Below are 16,912 nucleotides of genomic sequence, written 5' to 3'. Positions count from 1 at the left end.
TAATAACTGCTGGCTTTGTCTAAAACCCGTAAATAGTGTAGTCGTAAATCATATAAATTACCTTCTTGTTCCTGTCTAATTTCTGTAGATACAATTACTTCATCGCCTACGAATTTCTTCAGTCTGATAATTCATCTTTTGTTACGGAGTGCCTAATGTTATGACTGTCATCATTGCCTAAGTATTGTGTACGATAGCTCTGGTAGTATATGCCATAATTTAACTTTGGCGTGTCCATAATTACTACATTTCTTTCGTCATTGTGCGCCAAAAAACATTTTCCTATGGAGAAATCAGTTATTGCGTATTTTTCTCTCAGAAAATCTATGCCTATCAGCCAATCAGTAACTAAAAATCATTTACTAGGAATGGGCATTCTGATGTTACATTGTCCAGCTCAATTGTCTGAAAAATCTGAGACCTAACCCCACGTGACTTAACGCCAATTGCACTCACGATTCGGCATTTCTGGACAGGAAAGCACGAAATAGGACCTAGTTCCCTCATCTTCTTATTCAAATTACATGATACAACACATTGGCAGCACCTGTATCGATAACAATTGTGGTTCATACACAACTCACGATAGCTTGTTTTGTGCTCTGTCTTACTTCATTCCTTGGGCCACGACATTTCGTGATTTCTTCCGATAACTCTTCGCGAAATTCATGTTGTCATTATACATTAATAAAAACACCGGATCTGCCTGGTTTTGTGTGGTTCTTGTAACTAGCTTGTGTCAAGGTGTTGCCCTCGTTGTGATACCTGATTAAATCTCATAATGTGTCATACTGTTCCCTTTTAGTGTCGTTTATTTGTTAATAACCGTAGATTGATAACACTGTCTGCTGCAGTTCGGAATGTAACGCTGCGTATCGTTTGGTTTTTGTTTTTGTTTATACATTACGTATAACATTGCTAGGTAGTCGTAATGCAAGTTACAGTCCGTCTGGTATCGGCCATTATTTCTTTCTTTTCCATATGACTGCAGTATCATTTAGCAATAAAATGCTTGGCACTTCATTTTGGATCTGAACAGATAACTTCTGTGTTCAAACAAAGTGTTGCGGAACATAGAAACATATGAAGATTTCATTACTGCCCGCAGATTATACGATAGGTGCTTATTGTCGTACGGCCTACTAAGCTGGTTAAATTCATATAAAACGTTTTCATAGCATGGAATTACTTAAAAGGAAGTGCTTCCCCCAGATCGGTGGGCTTGAGTGTAGCTCCTGAAAATATTTCAAAAAATTTTCTTTGATAAGTTTATACAGTGTTTGCAGCCCTACAGTGTTACGGTATTACATACAGTATTCTTGTGGCCCTCTCCTGTAAGTGACTTTGACCGTACTGTTGCAGTATCAAATTTTTAGGGGGTGTGATGAAATCATGACGGGCAGTTGAATTGAGAATGTCCATTCCTCCTCCCCTTTGCCACACACACATAACACTTATTTAGTTTCAATGAAGAGATGAGAAATTTGCTCTCATAACACCTGCCCTTAGCTCCATTAGTTAGCCCATGAACAGTAACAGAAGAAATACTGAGTGAGGCACAGAACTACTATCTACTATGGTTGCCAGAGAAAATTATTTATGGAAGGAACTCTAGACAGCCAGATAACTTCAGAAATCACAACGCTTCCAGCTACGCGTAAAGATAAATTATCATTAGTCTCAAACTAAATTCTCCGACACACTTTGAATCATCTGAAGAAATAATTAATCATTTCGTTGGGGTTACGCTCTACGCTCCTGCCATATATAACTTCAGGTAGTTGATTTCAGAATCTCAGATGTCGTTTCTGATGTGTACGTAACTAATTCTTGGGGTATTTCAGAGTGGGTACATGTTTTTACTACACTGGAAATACATTTGGGGATATTTCAGGAGCCAATTGAAAACAGAATTGTATAATTTTCAAATCAAAATCAAGCATTACGCAACTAAAGTTAATGTTCAAAATCATTTCTTATAATGCAATGAAGTTTTTAGATAAATTAATCAGATCGACTGCGAAGATCTGTGGTTATTGTGTAAGCCGAGTATGTTATTTTGAGTCTGCTACCGTACTAGCTCTTTTTCCCATAAATTGTTTACACAATACACCGTTTTCCTGTGACCTTTCCCCTGTTCATTTCAAGGACAGAGGCACCTCAATATTTGGTCTCTTGGTCTGATTTGGAACTACTTCAACATAGTTGCTTATTCCGTAATTTACATTTTCATTCCAGTTATCGTTCCTTGTTTGCCAACCGACAAACTGATTCCACCCACAAAGACCAACAATTTGCAGCACTTTCGTTCAGCTTAAATATTATTCTTGACATTTCATCAATTGACGCGAATGACGTTTCTGCTTGGCTTAGTTCTACAAACATTTGGTTCGATGTCATTATAAAATTTATTCATTTAATGCAGCTCTTGGTATTTGTTAAACCATTTGCAGGCGCAGACGCTGTTAGGTTGACTCCGCCTGTAAATAATTGTCACTATAAGGATGTCGTTGCGATTGAAATGCACGGCAGCGAGATCATTAACGCCCATAGTGCAATTAATAAAAAACTGAAGCTAGTATATTTACTATGAAAATAATACCAGTAAACTATATTATTTGCAATTGGATACCTACAGAATTAGAGCTCCGGTAAGCAGATTTAGAAAGATCCTGTCGAAGAAACGTAGTGCTCCTCTTCGCGAATTTATGAATGAGATGTGACTTCAAACAGAAACAGACAGAGGGCTTGCCCCTTTTTCTGTTGTCAACGAAAAGAAAAAAAATCATCCTGCAATACTACTCAGTTATGGACAATATTCATTATCATAGAAAGAACTTCATTAGCAATAGCAACAGTAAAAAAAAGTCAACTAGCGCCAGGCACATTGTCTTTGTTGATCCGGGACAAATAGTATTGTGACGAATACAGGGATTAACGACCACAAGGCAGTTGCTGCTAGGCTGAATACCGTCGTACCTACAACCATCAAAAAGAAACGCTATGTATTTTCAAAAAACTGATAAAAATGCTCTTAACGCCTTTTTAAGAGACGGTCTTCACTCCTTCCGATTTAATCATGTAAGTGCAAAACAATTGTGGAATGTTTTCAAAGAGATAGTATCGACAGCAATTAATTAATAAGTGATGGTAATGATCCCTCATGGGACACAAAACGTGTCTTACCGTTGTTAAGAAGCAACGAAAAAAGCATGCCAAATTTAAAAGAACGTCAAATCCCCAAGATTGGCAAAGTTTTACAGAAGTTCGAAATATGGCGCGTACTTCAATGCGAGATGCTTTTAATAATTTCCACAACGAAATTCTGTCTCGAAATCTGGCAGAAAACCCAAAGAGATTCTGATCATACATAAAGCACACAAGTGGCAAGACGCAATCAATACCTTCACTGCGCGATAACAGCGGTGAAGTCACTGATGACAGTGCCATTAAAGTTATTAAACACGGTTTACCGAAACACCTTTACCAAAGAAGACGAAGTAAATATTCCTGAATTCCAATCAAGAACAACTGCCAAGATGAGAAGCATAGAAGTAGATACCCTCAGAGTAACGAAGGAGCTTAAATCATTAATAAAAGCAAGGCCTCCGGTCCAGATTGTATACAGTCAGGTTCCTCTCGGAGTATGCTGATAAAATAGCTCCATATTTAGCAATTATATACAACCACTCGCTCACAGAAAGACCCGTACCAAAGACGGGAAAACCGCTCAAGTCACATCAATACCCAAAAAGGGAATTAGGAGTAATCCGCTGAATTACAGGCCTATATCACTAACGTCGATTTGCAGTAGGGTTTTGGAACATATACTGTATTCGCACATTATGAACTACCACGTATAAAACGATGTATTGACATATAGTAAGCACGGTGTCAGAAAACATCGCTGTTGTGAAACACAACTAGCTCTTTATGCTCATGAAGCAATAAGTGCTATTGACAGGGGATGTCAAATTGAATCTATATTTGTAGATTTCCAGAAGGCTTTCGACACCGTTCCTCACAAGCGTCTTCTAACCAAACTGCGTGCCTACGGAATATTGCCTCAGTTGTGCGACTGGATTCAAGATTTCCTGTCAGAAAGGTCACAGTTCGTAGTAATAAAAGGAAAGTCATCGAATAAAACAGAAGTAATATACGGCGTTCCCCAAGGAAGTGTTATAGGCCCTCTATTTTTCCTCATCTATATTAACGACGTAGGAGACAATCTGAGTAGTCGTCTTAGATTGTTTGCAGATGATGCTGTCATTTACCGTCTTGAAAAGTCATCAGATGATCAAGACGACTTGCAAAATGATTTAGATAAGATATTTGTATGTTGCCAAAAGTGGCAATTGACCCTGAATAAGGAAAAGTGTGAAGTTATTCACATGAGTTCTAAAAGAAATCAGCTAAATTTCGATTACGCGATAAGTCACACAAATCTGAAGGCTGTAAATTCAACTAAATACTTAGGGATTACAATTACAAATAACCTAAACTGCAACGATCACATAGATAATATTGTGGGTAGAGCAAACCAAAGACTGCAATTCATTGGCAGAACACTTAGAAGGTGCAACAGGTCTACTAAAGAGACTGCTTACACCACGTTTGTCCGCCCTATTCTGGAGTATTGCTATGCGGTGTGGGATCCGCCTCAGATGGGACTGACGGGTGAAATCGAAAAAGTATAAAGAAGGTCGGCTCGTTCTGTATTATCGCGAAATTGGGGAGAAAGTGTCACAGACATGATACGTGAATTGCAGTGGCAGTCATTAAAATAAAGGCGTTTTTCGTTGCGACGGGATCTTCTCATGAAATTTCAGTTCCCTCCTCGGTTTGCGAAAACATTCTGTCGGCACCCACCTACATAGGGAGAAATGATCATCACGGTAAAATAAGAGAATCAGGGCTCGCACAAAAAAAATCAAGTGCTCGTTTTCCCGCGTGCCGTTCGAGAGTGGAACGGTAGAGAGACAGCGTGAAGGTGGTTCAATGAAGCCTCTGCCAGGCACATTATTGTGAATAGCAGAGTTATCACGTAGATGTAGATGTGATTAGGAAATTACACATTTCAAAGTCAAAACTATTATACTTAGAACCTAATTTAGGGAACAGAACAGGAATCATGCATTCATTTCTTCATAATGTCGTACCGGAGACGGCTCATCCGAGTGCCCCTCCCGCCTGTCCGTGAGTGGTCAAGTGTTTATCGGTATCGATCGTACGACTGAGACGAATGCTCGTCTAGGGTAATGCTGTGATCATTTAGTTATATTAATGTAGAGCGAAAGGAAGTGAGAGTATGAAACACGATACTAACATGTAGCTTACTCGTGACGAATAGCATCAGGGGGACCACTGAGCTTAACGTTCCCACTCGTCGGACGGATTAACTTCAGTGCTGTTACATGACGTACATCCTGACAAGTTGTCAAGTGATTTGGAGTTAATGTCGCGATATTGACGCACAGGTTGACAATCGGGAATTACAAGCCATCTCTTATAATCAGTTTACTAATCGAAGACTGCTTCTAACAATTTTCTCTGCAGCTGGGATTTAAACTAACTACCACCATGATACTGAAGAGTCTTTCATTACAACAGCTGATATTAGACACGTAACTTGCTGTAAATAATTGCAATAAGTATTCCGTCATATATTTTTCCATTGTGACTGCCCTGAAGCGGCCCGCCACGAATTCCTCTCCTGTGCCAACCTCTTCATCTCAGAGTAGCACTTACACCATGCTTCCTTGTATGATATAGTCCAATCTGTATTTTCTCCCACAGCCATTACCTCTGCAGCTACCTCAAGTAACATGGAGGTTATTCCTTGATGAGTTAACATGTATCCTATCTTCCTATCTCTTCTTCTCAATATTTTCTATGCGCTCTTCGCCTCCCCGGTTCTGCAGAGAACTTCTTCATTCCTTATTTTATCAGTTCCTCTAATTTTCAGTGCTCAGTCTATGGCATAACACCTCAAAAGCTTCGATACTCTTTTATCCGTTTTTTTGACAGTCCACGACTCAATTCCCAAGGTGCTGTGGTCCAAAAGTACACTCAGAAATTTGTTCCTCAAATGAAGGCCGATATTTAATAATAATAGAATTTTCTTAACCTGGAATGCCCACTTTAGCTATGCTAATCGGAATTTTATGTCACGTGCTATTTTGTTCCTAAGGTAGCATAATGAATCCTCATGTCTACTTCGTTGCCTCAAGTTTTGATGTGACATTTGCTGGTAACCTCAATAGCACTGCTCCTTTTTACTTTCGTCTTTCTTCTTTTCACTCTCAGCCCTATTAATGTGACCTTTAGACTCTTCATTCCATTCAACAGGTTGTATAAGTCTTCCTTTCACTGAGATTCTCAGTGTCATCAGCGAATATTATCACTCACATCTTTCCACCCTGAATGTTAATTCAGTCCTTAACCTTCCTCTTATTTTCACCACTTCATCTACGATGTATAGGTTGACCAGTAGAACTGAAAGACTACATCCCTGTCTTGGCTCTTGGTCTTCCACTCTTACATTTACCTTTTAGTTCTTGTACCTAATGTACATTTCCTGTCGTTCTCTATAGCCTTACACCTATTTTCCTGAGAATTTCGAACACATTGCCACTTTTACGTTGTTGAATACTTTTTCTAGGTCGACAAATTTTCTTAAAGTCTTTCTTCTATTGGCAATTATAACATTATATCTGTGTCTCTTGTGACTTTACGTATGGTAAAGTCTAAGTGAATGTCATCTAACAACTCCTTAAGTTTTTTCTCCAGTCTTCTGAACATTATCCTCGTTATAAACTTGGATGCATCCTGCGTTAAGCTGACGCTTACCTATCCTGGCTATCATCAGGAACTTGTGGAAAACATTTTGCCGGAAATCTGGTGGTATGTCTCCAAACTCATAATTTCTACATACCAACATGAATAGTCTTTAGACTACCACTTCCCCTGATAAAACTGTAAATTCCGAGGGGATGTTACCTATACCTTCCACCTTATTGGATCACACGTCTTCCAAACCTCTGTTTAGTACTGGGTCTCCTGTGCCTTCAGTATCGACACCCATTTCTTCTTCTGCCAAGTCGTCAAGAAGTTTCACTATCCATTTAGTAGAAGAGTAAAAAATGTGATTTTTGGTGTTTAGGAACAGCATAGAGAGGAAAGCTCTAAAGAATAAAAAAAATTTATGAGATGTGAGAGTACTAGGAAGTTAAATTAGTCAGCATTTTTTAGAATATTGATGCAATTATACAGATGATAGAGAATTCTAAACTGAATATTTTCATTTTCAGAAACTAACGGTCGGAACAAATACTTCTTACAGAGAAAGACGACTTACAGTTTACAGGCAACAACTTAAGCTCACAGTAACTGCTGATCATTCAGGGGAGCTGACGACAAGTAAAGTCTTCATAGCTGACCTTGTGTCCGCAGCTCGTGGTCTCGCGGTGGCGTTCTCGCTTCCCGCGCACGAGGTCCCGGGTTCCATTCCCGGCGGGGTCATGAATTTTCCTTGTCTCGAGATAACTGGATGTTGTTGTGTCGTCTTCATGATCTTCATTCATCCCCATTACGGTCGGAGGAAGGCACTGGCAAACCTTGCCTAGTAGGCGGTGAGGGTCTCCCGCATCGTCCCCTACGCTCCTCGATGTATGGGATCCCATCATCATCATCATCATCATCAGTTGACCATGTACAGCTGATGATAGCCATTGAGGAAAGCGGATAACCCTGGCAACAAACGCGCGTACGCAGTTCCTTACATCGAACATAAGGGGACAACTTAAATACGCGCAAGTGCGTACAATAAACCGAACCAACTGTTGTACAAAAAGTTCACATAACACAGTCAACAAGGACGAAGTTCATTACACTCAGCCAAAACACACAGTGGCAGAACTTAAGCCAAACACTAATCAACACATGGTGACGACTTGAAGTAAATCCGCAGACGTGTGATCAATACAAAATACCAAACACACGACGAGAATACTGAAGGCAAGCAGACCAGCACAAAGCAACAACATAACTAGATACGGACACGTACATCCAATACTTAGACAGCCAAGAATTTTAAAATAGATTCATAAAACACAGCCAAAGAAACTTAATGCTCCCTCGGAAACACCTCTTGTAAACAACGCATCCTCTAAAAACCACAACGAGTGACAATTTAACCCTCAGTGATGCAACTGGTCTTACTTAAACTATAGCTGCTGGAGACTGCACAAAATACACAAGCGAGGCTTACTGGTCATTTCCTCCCAAAAGACTTGAAAAATCATTTTCCCATTAGTAATTTCACTACTTGTATCATACAGCCACTGAAGTAGGGAAATGGATCGAAATTTTTTGATCAGGTTTCACAAATATCTCAAAATACAATAGGTAACACATGGAAACAGACAGACAAACTATTAGTAACTGATCCTCCAGAACTAACAAAAGCTATCCGTCTCGAATCACCAGCCACGCGTTGTCGAGGAAACACTCGCAAGTGAGCCCAATTCAGAATCCCAAGACCTGATACATGATGGGAACAGCAACCCCCCATCCCCTCCACCACACCCCACTGAACTAGACGGAGGTCACCTTGCTGACGCCTGCAGCAGCAAAAAAACACTACGCAGATGCTGACAGAATATTACTGAAAGTATCCGATGCTTTCACAGTTCACTAGTGAGCTACCAAGGCACGTGACCGCAGAGAGAAGCTACCCAAAATGATTTCCTCTTCCAGGAGCATACTGTATATTGTCTAACTCCGTAACGATTTCATTGCACGTCGCTAAACCCACTAGGCGAATGGTGCAATCACTGACATATCAAACCAGCACAAGAATTCAATCAGTTCCCTCACTCAAGGATCTGAATCGACAGTTGATGATCCAAGGGATCACTCAATTATTGGTTTCCGATCTTCCGTACATATTACACGCACGGGGAACGTACATGTCCCAATTAGTTACCACACGTCAAAGTGGAAACCTTGCATAGCTAGCCAGACGCAGTTTCCTTCGACTTGGTGCCTAAAGCTACCAGGAAAATATACATTCACTGGAGCAAAGCATTAGACCGATAACTTCTATTAATTAATCCTTCACATGATTCGCCTACGAAAAGAAAACACACATGCCCTGATCACCAAGCACACACTATTGTGGAAACGCTTGCAACCGAGCCATACTCAATTTCCGAAGACGTGATATATGACTCACTAGGAATGTACTAACATTAAACCCACCGCGAAACCACGGAGACGTCAGCTTGCCGGCCAACACACCCTGACAGTAACTATAGCTGGTAGAGTATATCGGCACTAGCCGATACTTTTTCAATTCGGAAATGAGAAACCACACCGTCGGACAACTGAGTAAAATATTTGAAGCACTTCCCTTAGTTTGGAGGGTAATGGATAATATACGAGTAAGTCTCCACTCCACTGCGCATGGAGGCGGGGTGAAAACCTGTAACGACCAACATCTACGTACGTTATTTCACGCCTCAGTGATTCAAGGAGAAAAACCTATCACCACAACTACTAAAGAAGGCCGATACTGCTGGCTAGTTCCACTACACGCCACGAGAGAATAAACAACCCTACTGGGCGTTGCACGCCTCAGGTGACAAAAACAGCCGCCAGGGAGCGTGACTTTGCCAGAGAACGCCGCGCACAGTAAGTGACGGAATTTTAAAATCCTCGTAAGGCATGACCACTTGCCACTCTGTTTAAACTGTTTTTGCCCATTAAAATCTTGACATCTGAAACCGTGTATAATGTTCCTTTGAGGTACTGGGGCATGTGAACCCAAGTATAACGTTTTTATCCTGTCACGTGAAACCAAATGTGGCATGACATTACTTTGTTAAACTGTACATGATCTTTTAAATGCTGATTTCTGAATGGTTATTTGTAAAATTGACGTTTATATATTTTCTTGTCTGACTGCTAAAACGTTATTATTGCAAAAATCTGTTGCACGCGAAATTCTAATTCAGAGCACGGAAATTACCAAGTCTTCACCTTGGAAGATTTAAGCTGCTACACATGCTTATAAGCTGTCGTGGGTTACCTTCCAGAGGATGATGCCCTCGGCCTGAGTGTGTTGGTCTTCTGTTGAAGTTATTTAATTTGTAGGTGATAAAAGAAACAACAGACCTACAATTTTTTCTTTTATCATTTATTTACAGTTTGTTGTTTTCTGCGCCAACTGTGATCACAAACCCTTACCGTCGATTGCACCCGATCATTTCTCTCTGTCATTCGCTTTGTAAAAATCAAAGCTGTTCGCTAATTTTCTTATTCAATAATCAACCTTATCTTACGCTCTTGATATTCTGCCTATAACTGTTGTATTTCAACCCTTTCTTCAGCACTCTCATACCATTCACCATCTTCAGTATCACGTCCCTCACACGTGACTTCCTAAACCACGTTCTGTTCTGTTATGAAGTGAAGAACGCTGCTGTGGCGTCCTCTTCCCTAGCGGGTTTAGCGTCCTGGCGTCGTATGCCCCGCTCACTGCCGACTGCGCCACTTGGATTCAGATGATGTGCTGATGAGAACAATTTCTTCTAAGCAATTTGTTTCTCATACATGTGCTTCTCCTACCAGACTTTTATCTAAAAATTGGGTTGAGTTCAGGCTCTAGTTATTTTCCCAGAAAGTAGTTTCAGTTATTGTGCAATTAATAAAAATGTGCGGCGGCATCAAGGATTCCGAAGATATAGTCATCTTACAGTACTTTTGTTCAGCTTGGTGGGCACTGAATGGATTTCTGCAATTTCCTGCAACATGCAACGCTCCATCGTCGTCACGCAGTCATGGACTGTACACCCCATCCTCAACACGTAATAGATTATCGGCTTTCAAGGTAGACTCAATAATACTGAATAGCTGGCAACTGTTTGTTATTAAGCATAAGCACTTTTCAGACATGCGCCTCGCATGCATTGCTCATTCAAGAACATGTAACAGCTGAAGTACTGATTTACGACCACTCGTTTCTTATCTCAAAATACGAGTAATCAACTTAGAATTCTATACCGAATTCAGAATTTTGATCATAACAGTTTGGAACACTTTGTGTAGATACTTACTTTGATCATGGCAATGACATACTTTAGCAATATTACAGCTGAACAGATTCGTTCGAATTTCGTTTGTTGTCGGCCGAAAGAAACATGGCCAAGGAAATGTAGAAGTCTGAAGCCTTGACTTGTAGGTGCCTACAGTAAATTTAGTCTAAATTCAAAGCATTTCCTTCCTTTACGTGTGCAACAATCAGTTCTTTGTCGGCCGAAGTGGCCGTGCGGTTAAAGGCGCTGCAGTCTGGAGCCGCAAGACCGCTACGTGCAGGTTCGAATCCTGCCTCGGGCATGGATGTTTGTGATGTCCTTAGGTTAGTTAGGTTTAACTAGTTCTAAGTTCTAGGGGACTAATGACCTCAGCAGTTGAGTCCCATAGTGCTCAGAGCCATTTTTGAAGTTGTTTGTCGGCGTGTGGAAGCGTCTAAAGCCGTTTCTGACTACTGCGGAGGTGTGTTCTGCAAACATACGAGGACAACTTTATCGAATGTTTACTGAAAGACAGACAGTTTTGTATATTCCCGCTAACTGTGCAATTCTAAATTCTACGTAAACTACCGGCGATACATTTGCGCTGATGCAAGCGACTTCTGAAAGCGAAACCTCTTTTATGGAGTGCTGCGTACTTTGGTGACATCTTAATGGTGTCGTGTGTTACATCTTTAGCGCTACTGGATCCGCCAGTAAGTGCTCTAAAGGGTCGAACACGAGCGCCCTTAAAGAAGAAGAGTCTGGGCGTCCATTCAAACTACAGAAGATAGAAGACGATGCTTTGTTAAGGTTCACCATGTTTAGCCTTTTGTATCTTCTTACTACGGCATCTAGCCACGTACCTCCAGACTGACAAAGGACTCTCCAGTCTTGGAGTGCGAAACGTACAATATCATAACTGTAACCGGATTTCGGTCAGATAAATCTCTCGTAAATAGTTCCAGATTATATTGCTTAGTCTATGCTTCATTTTCTTTCTTCGTGGCTATTTTTGAAAATTGAAATGTGATATATACAGTCTTAGTGCACCATTTGTAGAGATATGTATTTTCAAAGGATATGGAGAGCTATACGTTCGGTTTTTTCACTAAAATTGTATGAAATCTAACTTATGATCTACAAAACAGGGAGGAATAAACATTGCTGTTCAGAGAATACGAGAGTCATATTCAACAAGGGGCATTTAAATTACGCCACGAACAATTTTCACTCGTCCGTCAAGCAGAGACAAGAATGCGTATCCAGCGTAAATATCTAACCACTTAATACGTTCAATAAGCGGTTACAAAATCTTATGGTGAGAAACACTACTCTCACACGTCATTATATAAGTAAAAAATTCTGACTTAGTAACGACATTTAGCGACACTACAAAACAGACTTATTCAAATAAAAAGCATATGCTCAGATTAACAGTACATTTAATTTATATCTATTGATCGCATACTCTTCGAACCACGCGCAAAATGATTTTAATGAAGTGTTTGATTATAGGTTCTTATTGTACATCAGACTTTCCAGACTTTCCGTAAGGCAGCACGACACGATCTGATCTGCAACATTACATCCTGTATACCTGTATCTATTGAAATATCATTCGTGAACTCTTATTAGTTGTCTAATAATTATACTGCCGCGATATTTTGAGTCAGAACTCGGAAGAGCAATTAAACAGAATGGAAGTTCTTGAAAAGATGGTGAGATGGTGTAAGATAAGCATCGGTGAAAGTAAAACAAGGATAACAGAATGCAGCCGATTTAAATCTAATGAAGCTAAGTTAATTACATTAGGTAACGAAAAGATATGCTTTGTTAGCTAGGCAACAAAATAGCTGATGCTGGCCGAAGAGAAAGCATGTAAAACCCAGACTGATAATAGCAAGGGAGACATTTCTGGAAAAGAGAAATTTGTTAACCCCGAATATAAGTTTCAATGTTAGGAAGTCTCTTCTGAAGGTTGGTGTGTAGCTTGTACGGAAGTGAAGCATGGACAATAAAGGACTCTGGCAATAGCAGAATGAAAGCATTTGAAATGTGGTAGGAGAGCACACCTTCAGACTTTCGGCTCTGTGTAGCTCTGTAAAGGAAGTTGAACATATTCTTATTTCATTTTTAAATGACAGCATTCACCTTTTGCGTCCTGCATCTTTTTCTGAAGTAATAAACTAGGTAAAGACGAAGTTTTTTCAAGTTTGAAAAAATGTTCCAGAGTCCACGGTCTTGTAACTAGGAATAAATATTCCATTAAAATTCAAAAGTGTTGCAATCGAGAAAATCTAGTCAGTACTGTATTTAGTCGCCTATCTCTAACATTATTACTCTCTAATACACACCAATAATCAGTGACTGTAACCAAATTAGGAGAACTATTGTGAAAAGCCAGTTACAAGCTAAAAAAATTTTGAAACAGAAGCCACCGTAAACAAACATTAACCGCATTTTTCAAGACAAGTAATGGAACTCAGTTCGTTTGCAGATATCATATGTTCCGTAGTAGAAGACGTTATTATATTTCAAGGTACAAGATGGTGGACTGTCGACAGAGCATGGCTTAACGTCCACATGTAGACAGTAGAAAATGCCGTAAACTGCTGATAAAATTTGTCACTTTATTTAAGTACCGACCAAGATGTATCGTTTATTTCTAGGCATACTATCGTGCAGGTACAACAGTCTCCAATGCTGCAGAACAATACTGAAGATTAGATGGCTAGCTCGAATATTTAACGAAGAAATAGAGAACCAATTGGGAAAAAAGAAATTTGTGGGACAACCTGAATGAAAGAAGGAATCGATCGATAGGACAATACTCAGTCATCAAGGAATCGCAAATATCATAATGAAGTGTTCTGGGGGAAGGGGTAGAGGGTACGTAAAAATCGTAGAGAGCGATCAATTCGTGTGTACAATAAGCAGATTGAAATAGATGTAGGCTGCATTCGTTATGGAGAGTTGATCTGGCTTGAACAGGATAAACCAGCATGGAGAGCTGCATCAAACCAGTCTTCAGGCTGAAGAATGCAACAACGACAGAAGTTAATCAGTAAAATAGAGATACTAAATTCCAACTTTCTTTTTACACTCAAGAGTGTAACATAAATTGTTGCGTTGGCGACCCAGGTCATGTGTTACGTGAAAAACGCGTGAAATCTGGTTTCTCAGGACAGAGCGGATCAGGTTCTGGAAAGGGGTCAATATCAGTTACTGTTAGTTACACAAGAACACAGAAATTTATTACTCGAAAACGTAATGCACAGTTTTCTCTTTAAAACAGCAAGGATCAATTCACGGCTGAGGGCCCAAGTAACTTCTCGATAATAAGGTTTAATAATTCCTTTTAAAACACAAGGATTTATAAAAACGCCTGAAGGCCTTACTTAACTAAAATTAAAATAATATTTCAGATGAACAAAGGAAATACTATAAAGGCAAGGATTTACCAGTTTCGGCTAAAAGCCATATTAAGGAAAATTTAAATTAATTCCTCAGCTGAAAGCCCAATAATATTTCAACATAATAAAGGCAACCTTTACAGACAAGCATTTAGACAGCACAACAGAAAACTATCTTAAGAAAACTTGAAATATCTTGACGGCTGAAGGCTCAAACAATTATTCAAAATAATTAAAGACAAACCTTAAGATAAGCATTTACACAGTACGGCTGAAGGCCATTTTAAGAATTCAAGATCATTAAAGAGAAACCTTACAGACACTGTGAGACCTTCACTTTTCCCGGCGAATTGAATGTTCAAATAAATTACGGGTTTGCTGCCGGGTGACGTCGTCGACCACCGCCGATATTTCGACAGGAGCACGCCCTGCCTTTCTCAAGGCAAAGCTGCAAGGAGGAAGCAGTGTGCAAGAGAATTTAATACCTCGGTTCACAGAGGAGAAACAAGGAAGATACCACACTCAACAAGTAATCGCAGAGTCAACACACAACCAAAGATAACCAACATCAGAAATATCGATAGTGACTATTAATCAACAGGTGAGGTAACACTAATTCTGTCCCTCTGTTTTTTGAGGAGAGACAGAGCCGGATTCCAAGCAGCATTTAAACAAAATCCACCATCTCTGTTTATAAGGTTGCTTGAGAGTTTGATTTCAACAGTTTCCTTAATAGCACTATCCCAATAGCTGGACATGCAAGCCAGAATCTCCGTGTTGTTGTATTCCATAGGATGACCGGTGTCAAGGCAACGTTCTGCAATAGCGGATTTGCTCGGCTGTTGTAAGCGCGTGTGACGCTTATGTTCAATACACCGGTCTTCCACAGACCTGATTGTCTGACCAATATATGACATGCCACAACTACAAGGAATACGATAGACACCAGCCCTACGCAAACCAAGATCATCTTATACGTACGCCAACAGGGCCTTAATCTTAGAAAGTGGTCGAAAAACACATTTCACATCATATTTCCGCAAAATACGGCCAATCCTGTTGGAAATGCTTCCTGCGTAAGGCAAAAAGGCTGCAGACGTAGGTGACACTTCGTTGCTATGGTCACTCAGCCGTTGCACAAAAGGCTGATAGCGCAACGCACGTTCGATCCGCCTTTCACTATAACCATTCTGACGAAAGGTGACTTCTAGATGTCATAGCTCAGCTGCCAAACTTTCAGGGTCTGAGATAACGTGGGCCCTGTGAACCAAGGTATGAAGTACTCCTTCACGCTGAGCTGGATGGTGACAACTATCAGCTCGCAGATACAAGTCAGTGTGAGTACGCTTCCTATAAACAGAATGTCCCAACGTACCATCAGTCTTCCTTCTGACCAACACATCAAGGAAGGGAAGGCATCTATTCTTTTCCACATCCATAGTGAACTGAATATTCGGATGAATTGAATTCAGGTGTTCCAAAAACCGGTTTAAATTCTCACTACCATGAGGCCAAACAACAGAAGTATCGTCTACACATCTGAAAGAACGCTCCGATTTCAAGGTCGCTGACTCCAATGCACATTCCTCAAAGTCCTCCATAAACAAATTGGCCACATTCGGTGACAACGAGCTTCCCATTGCAACTTCATCAGTCTGTTCGTAGTTCAGACCACTGAATAAAAAGTAAGTGGAAGTCAGCACATGTCGAAACAAATTTGTTAACTCGACACCAAACTTAACCTCAATTAGCTGCAACGAATCAGAGAGAGGAACGCGAGTGAAAAGAGAAACCACATCAAAACTGACTAAAATATCAGAGTCATTCCTACGCAGTACCTGCAATCGACGTAAGAAATCTGCAGAGTTCGTAATGTGGTGTTCACACCTACCTAGTAGTGGGCTCAACAAACTAGCAAGATGTTTAGCTACACGATATGTCGGAGCACCAATATTAGAAACAATAGACCTCAACGGGACAGCCTCTTTGTGGACCTTAGGGAGGCCATATAATCTAGGTGGTACAGCACAGTAAGAATTAAGACTCTTGATAGTCTCCTGTGACAAAGAACGTTTCTTCAGGATGTTATTAGTCTTTCTCTCAACACACTTAGTAGGGTGAGCACCGATTTTGCGATACGAATCAGAAAGCAGACGCTGCATCTTTTGAATGTAATCTTGCTTGTTCAACAAAACCGTGGCATTTCCTTTGTCCGCAGGTAAAATAACAATATCAGGATCCATTCTGAGTGAGCATTAAGCAACAGCCTCAGCTGCTGTAATGTTACACTCGGGTGGACGGGTCCCACACGACAATCTTCAATCTTAACCTCTTCCACAGCCTCGGAAGGTACTTTATAAACAGCCTGTTCAATAGAATTAATAAAATCAACGACTGGCAAACTCTTAGGCGTCAGTGCGAAAT

The sequence above is a fragment of the Schistocerca piceifrons genome, chromosome 4 (assembly GCF_021461385.2).
Source record: "Schistocerca piceifrons isolate TAMUIC-IGC-003096 chromosome 4, iqSchPice1.1, whole genome shotgun sequence".
NCBI lineage: Eukaryota > Metazoa > Arthropoda > Insecta > Orthoptera > Acrididae > Schistocerca > Schistocerca piceifrons.
Note: the sequence above shows the minus strand (reverse complement) of the source record.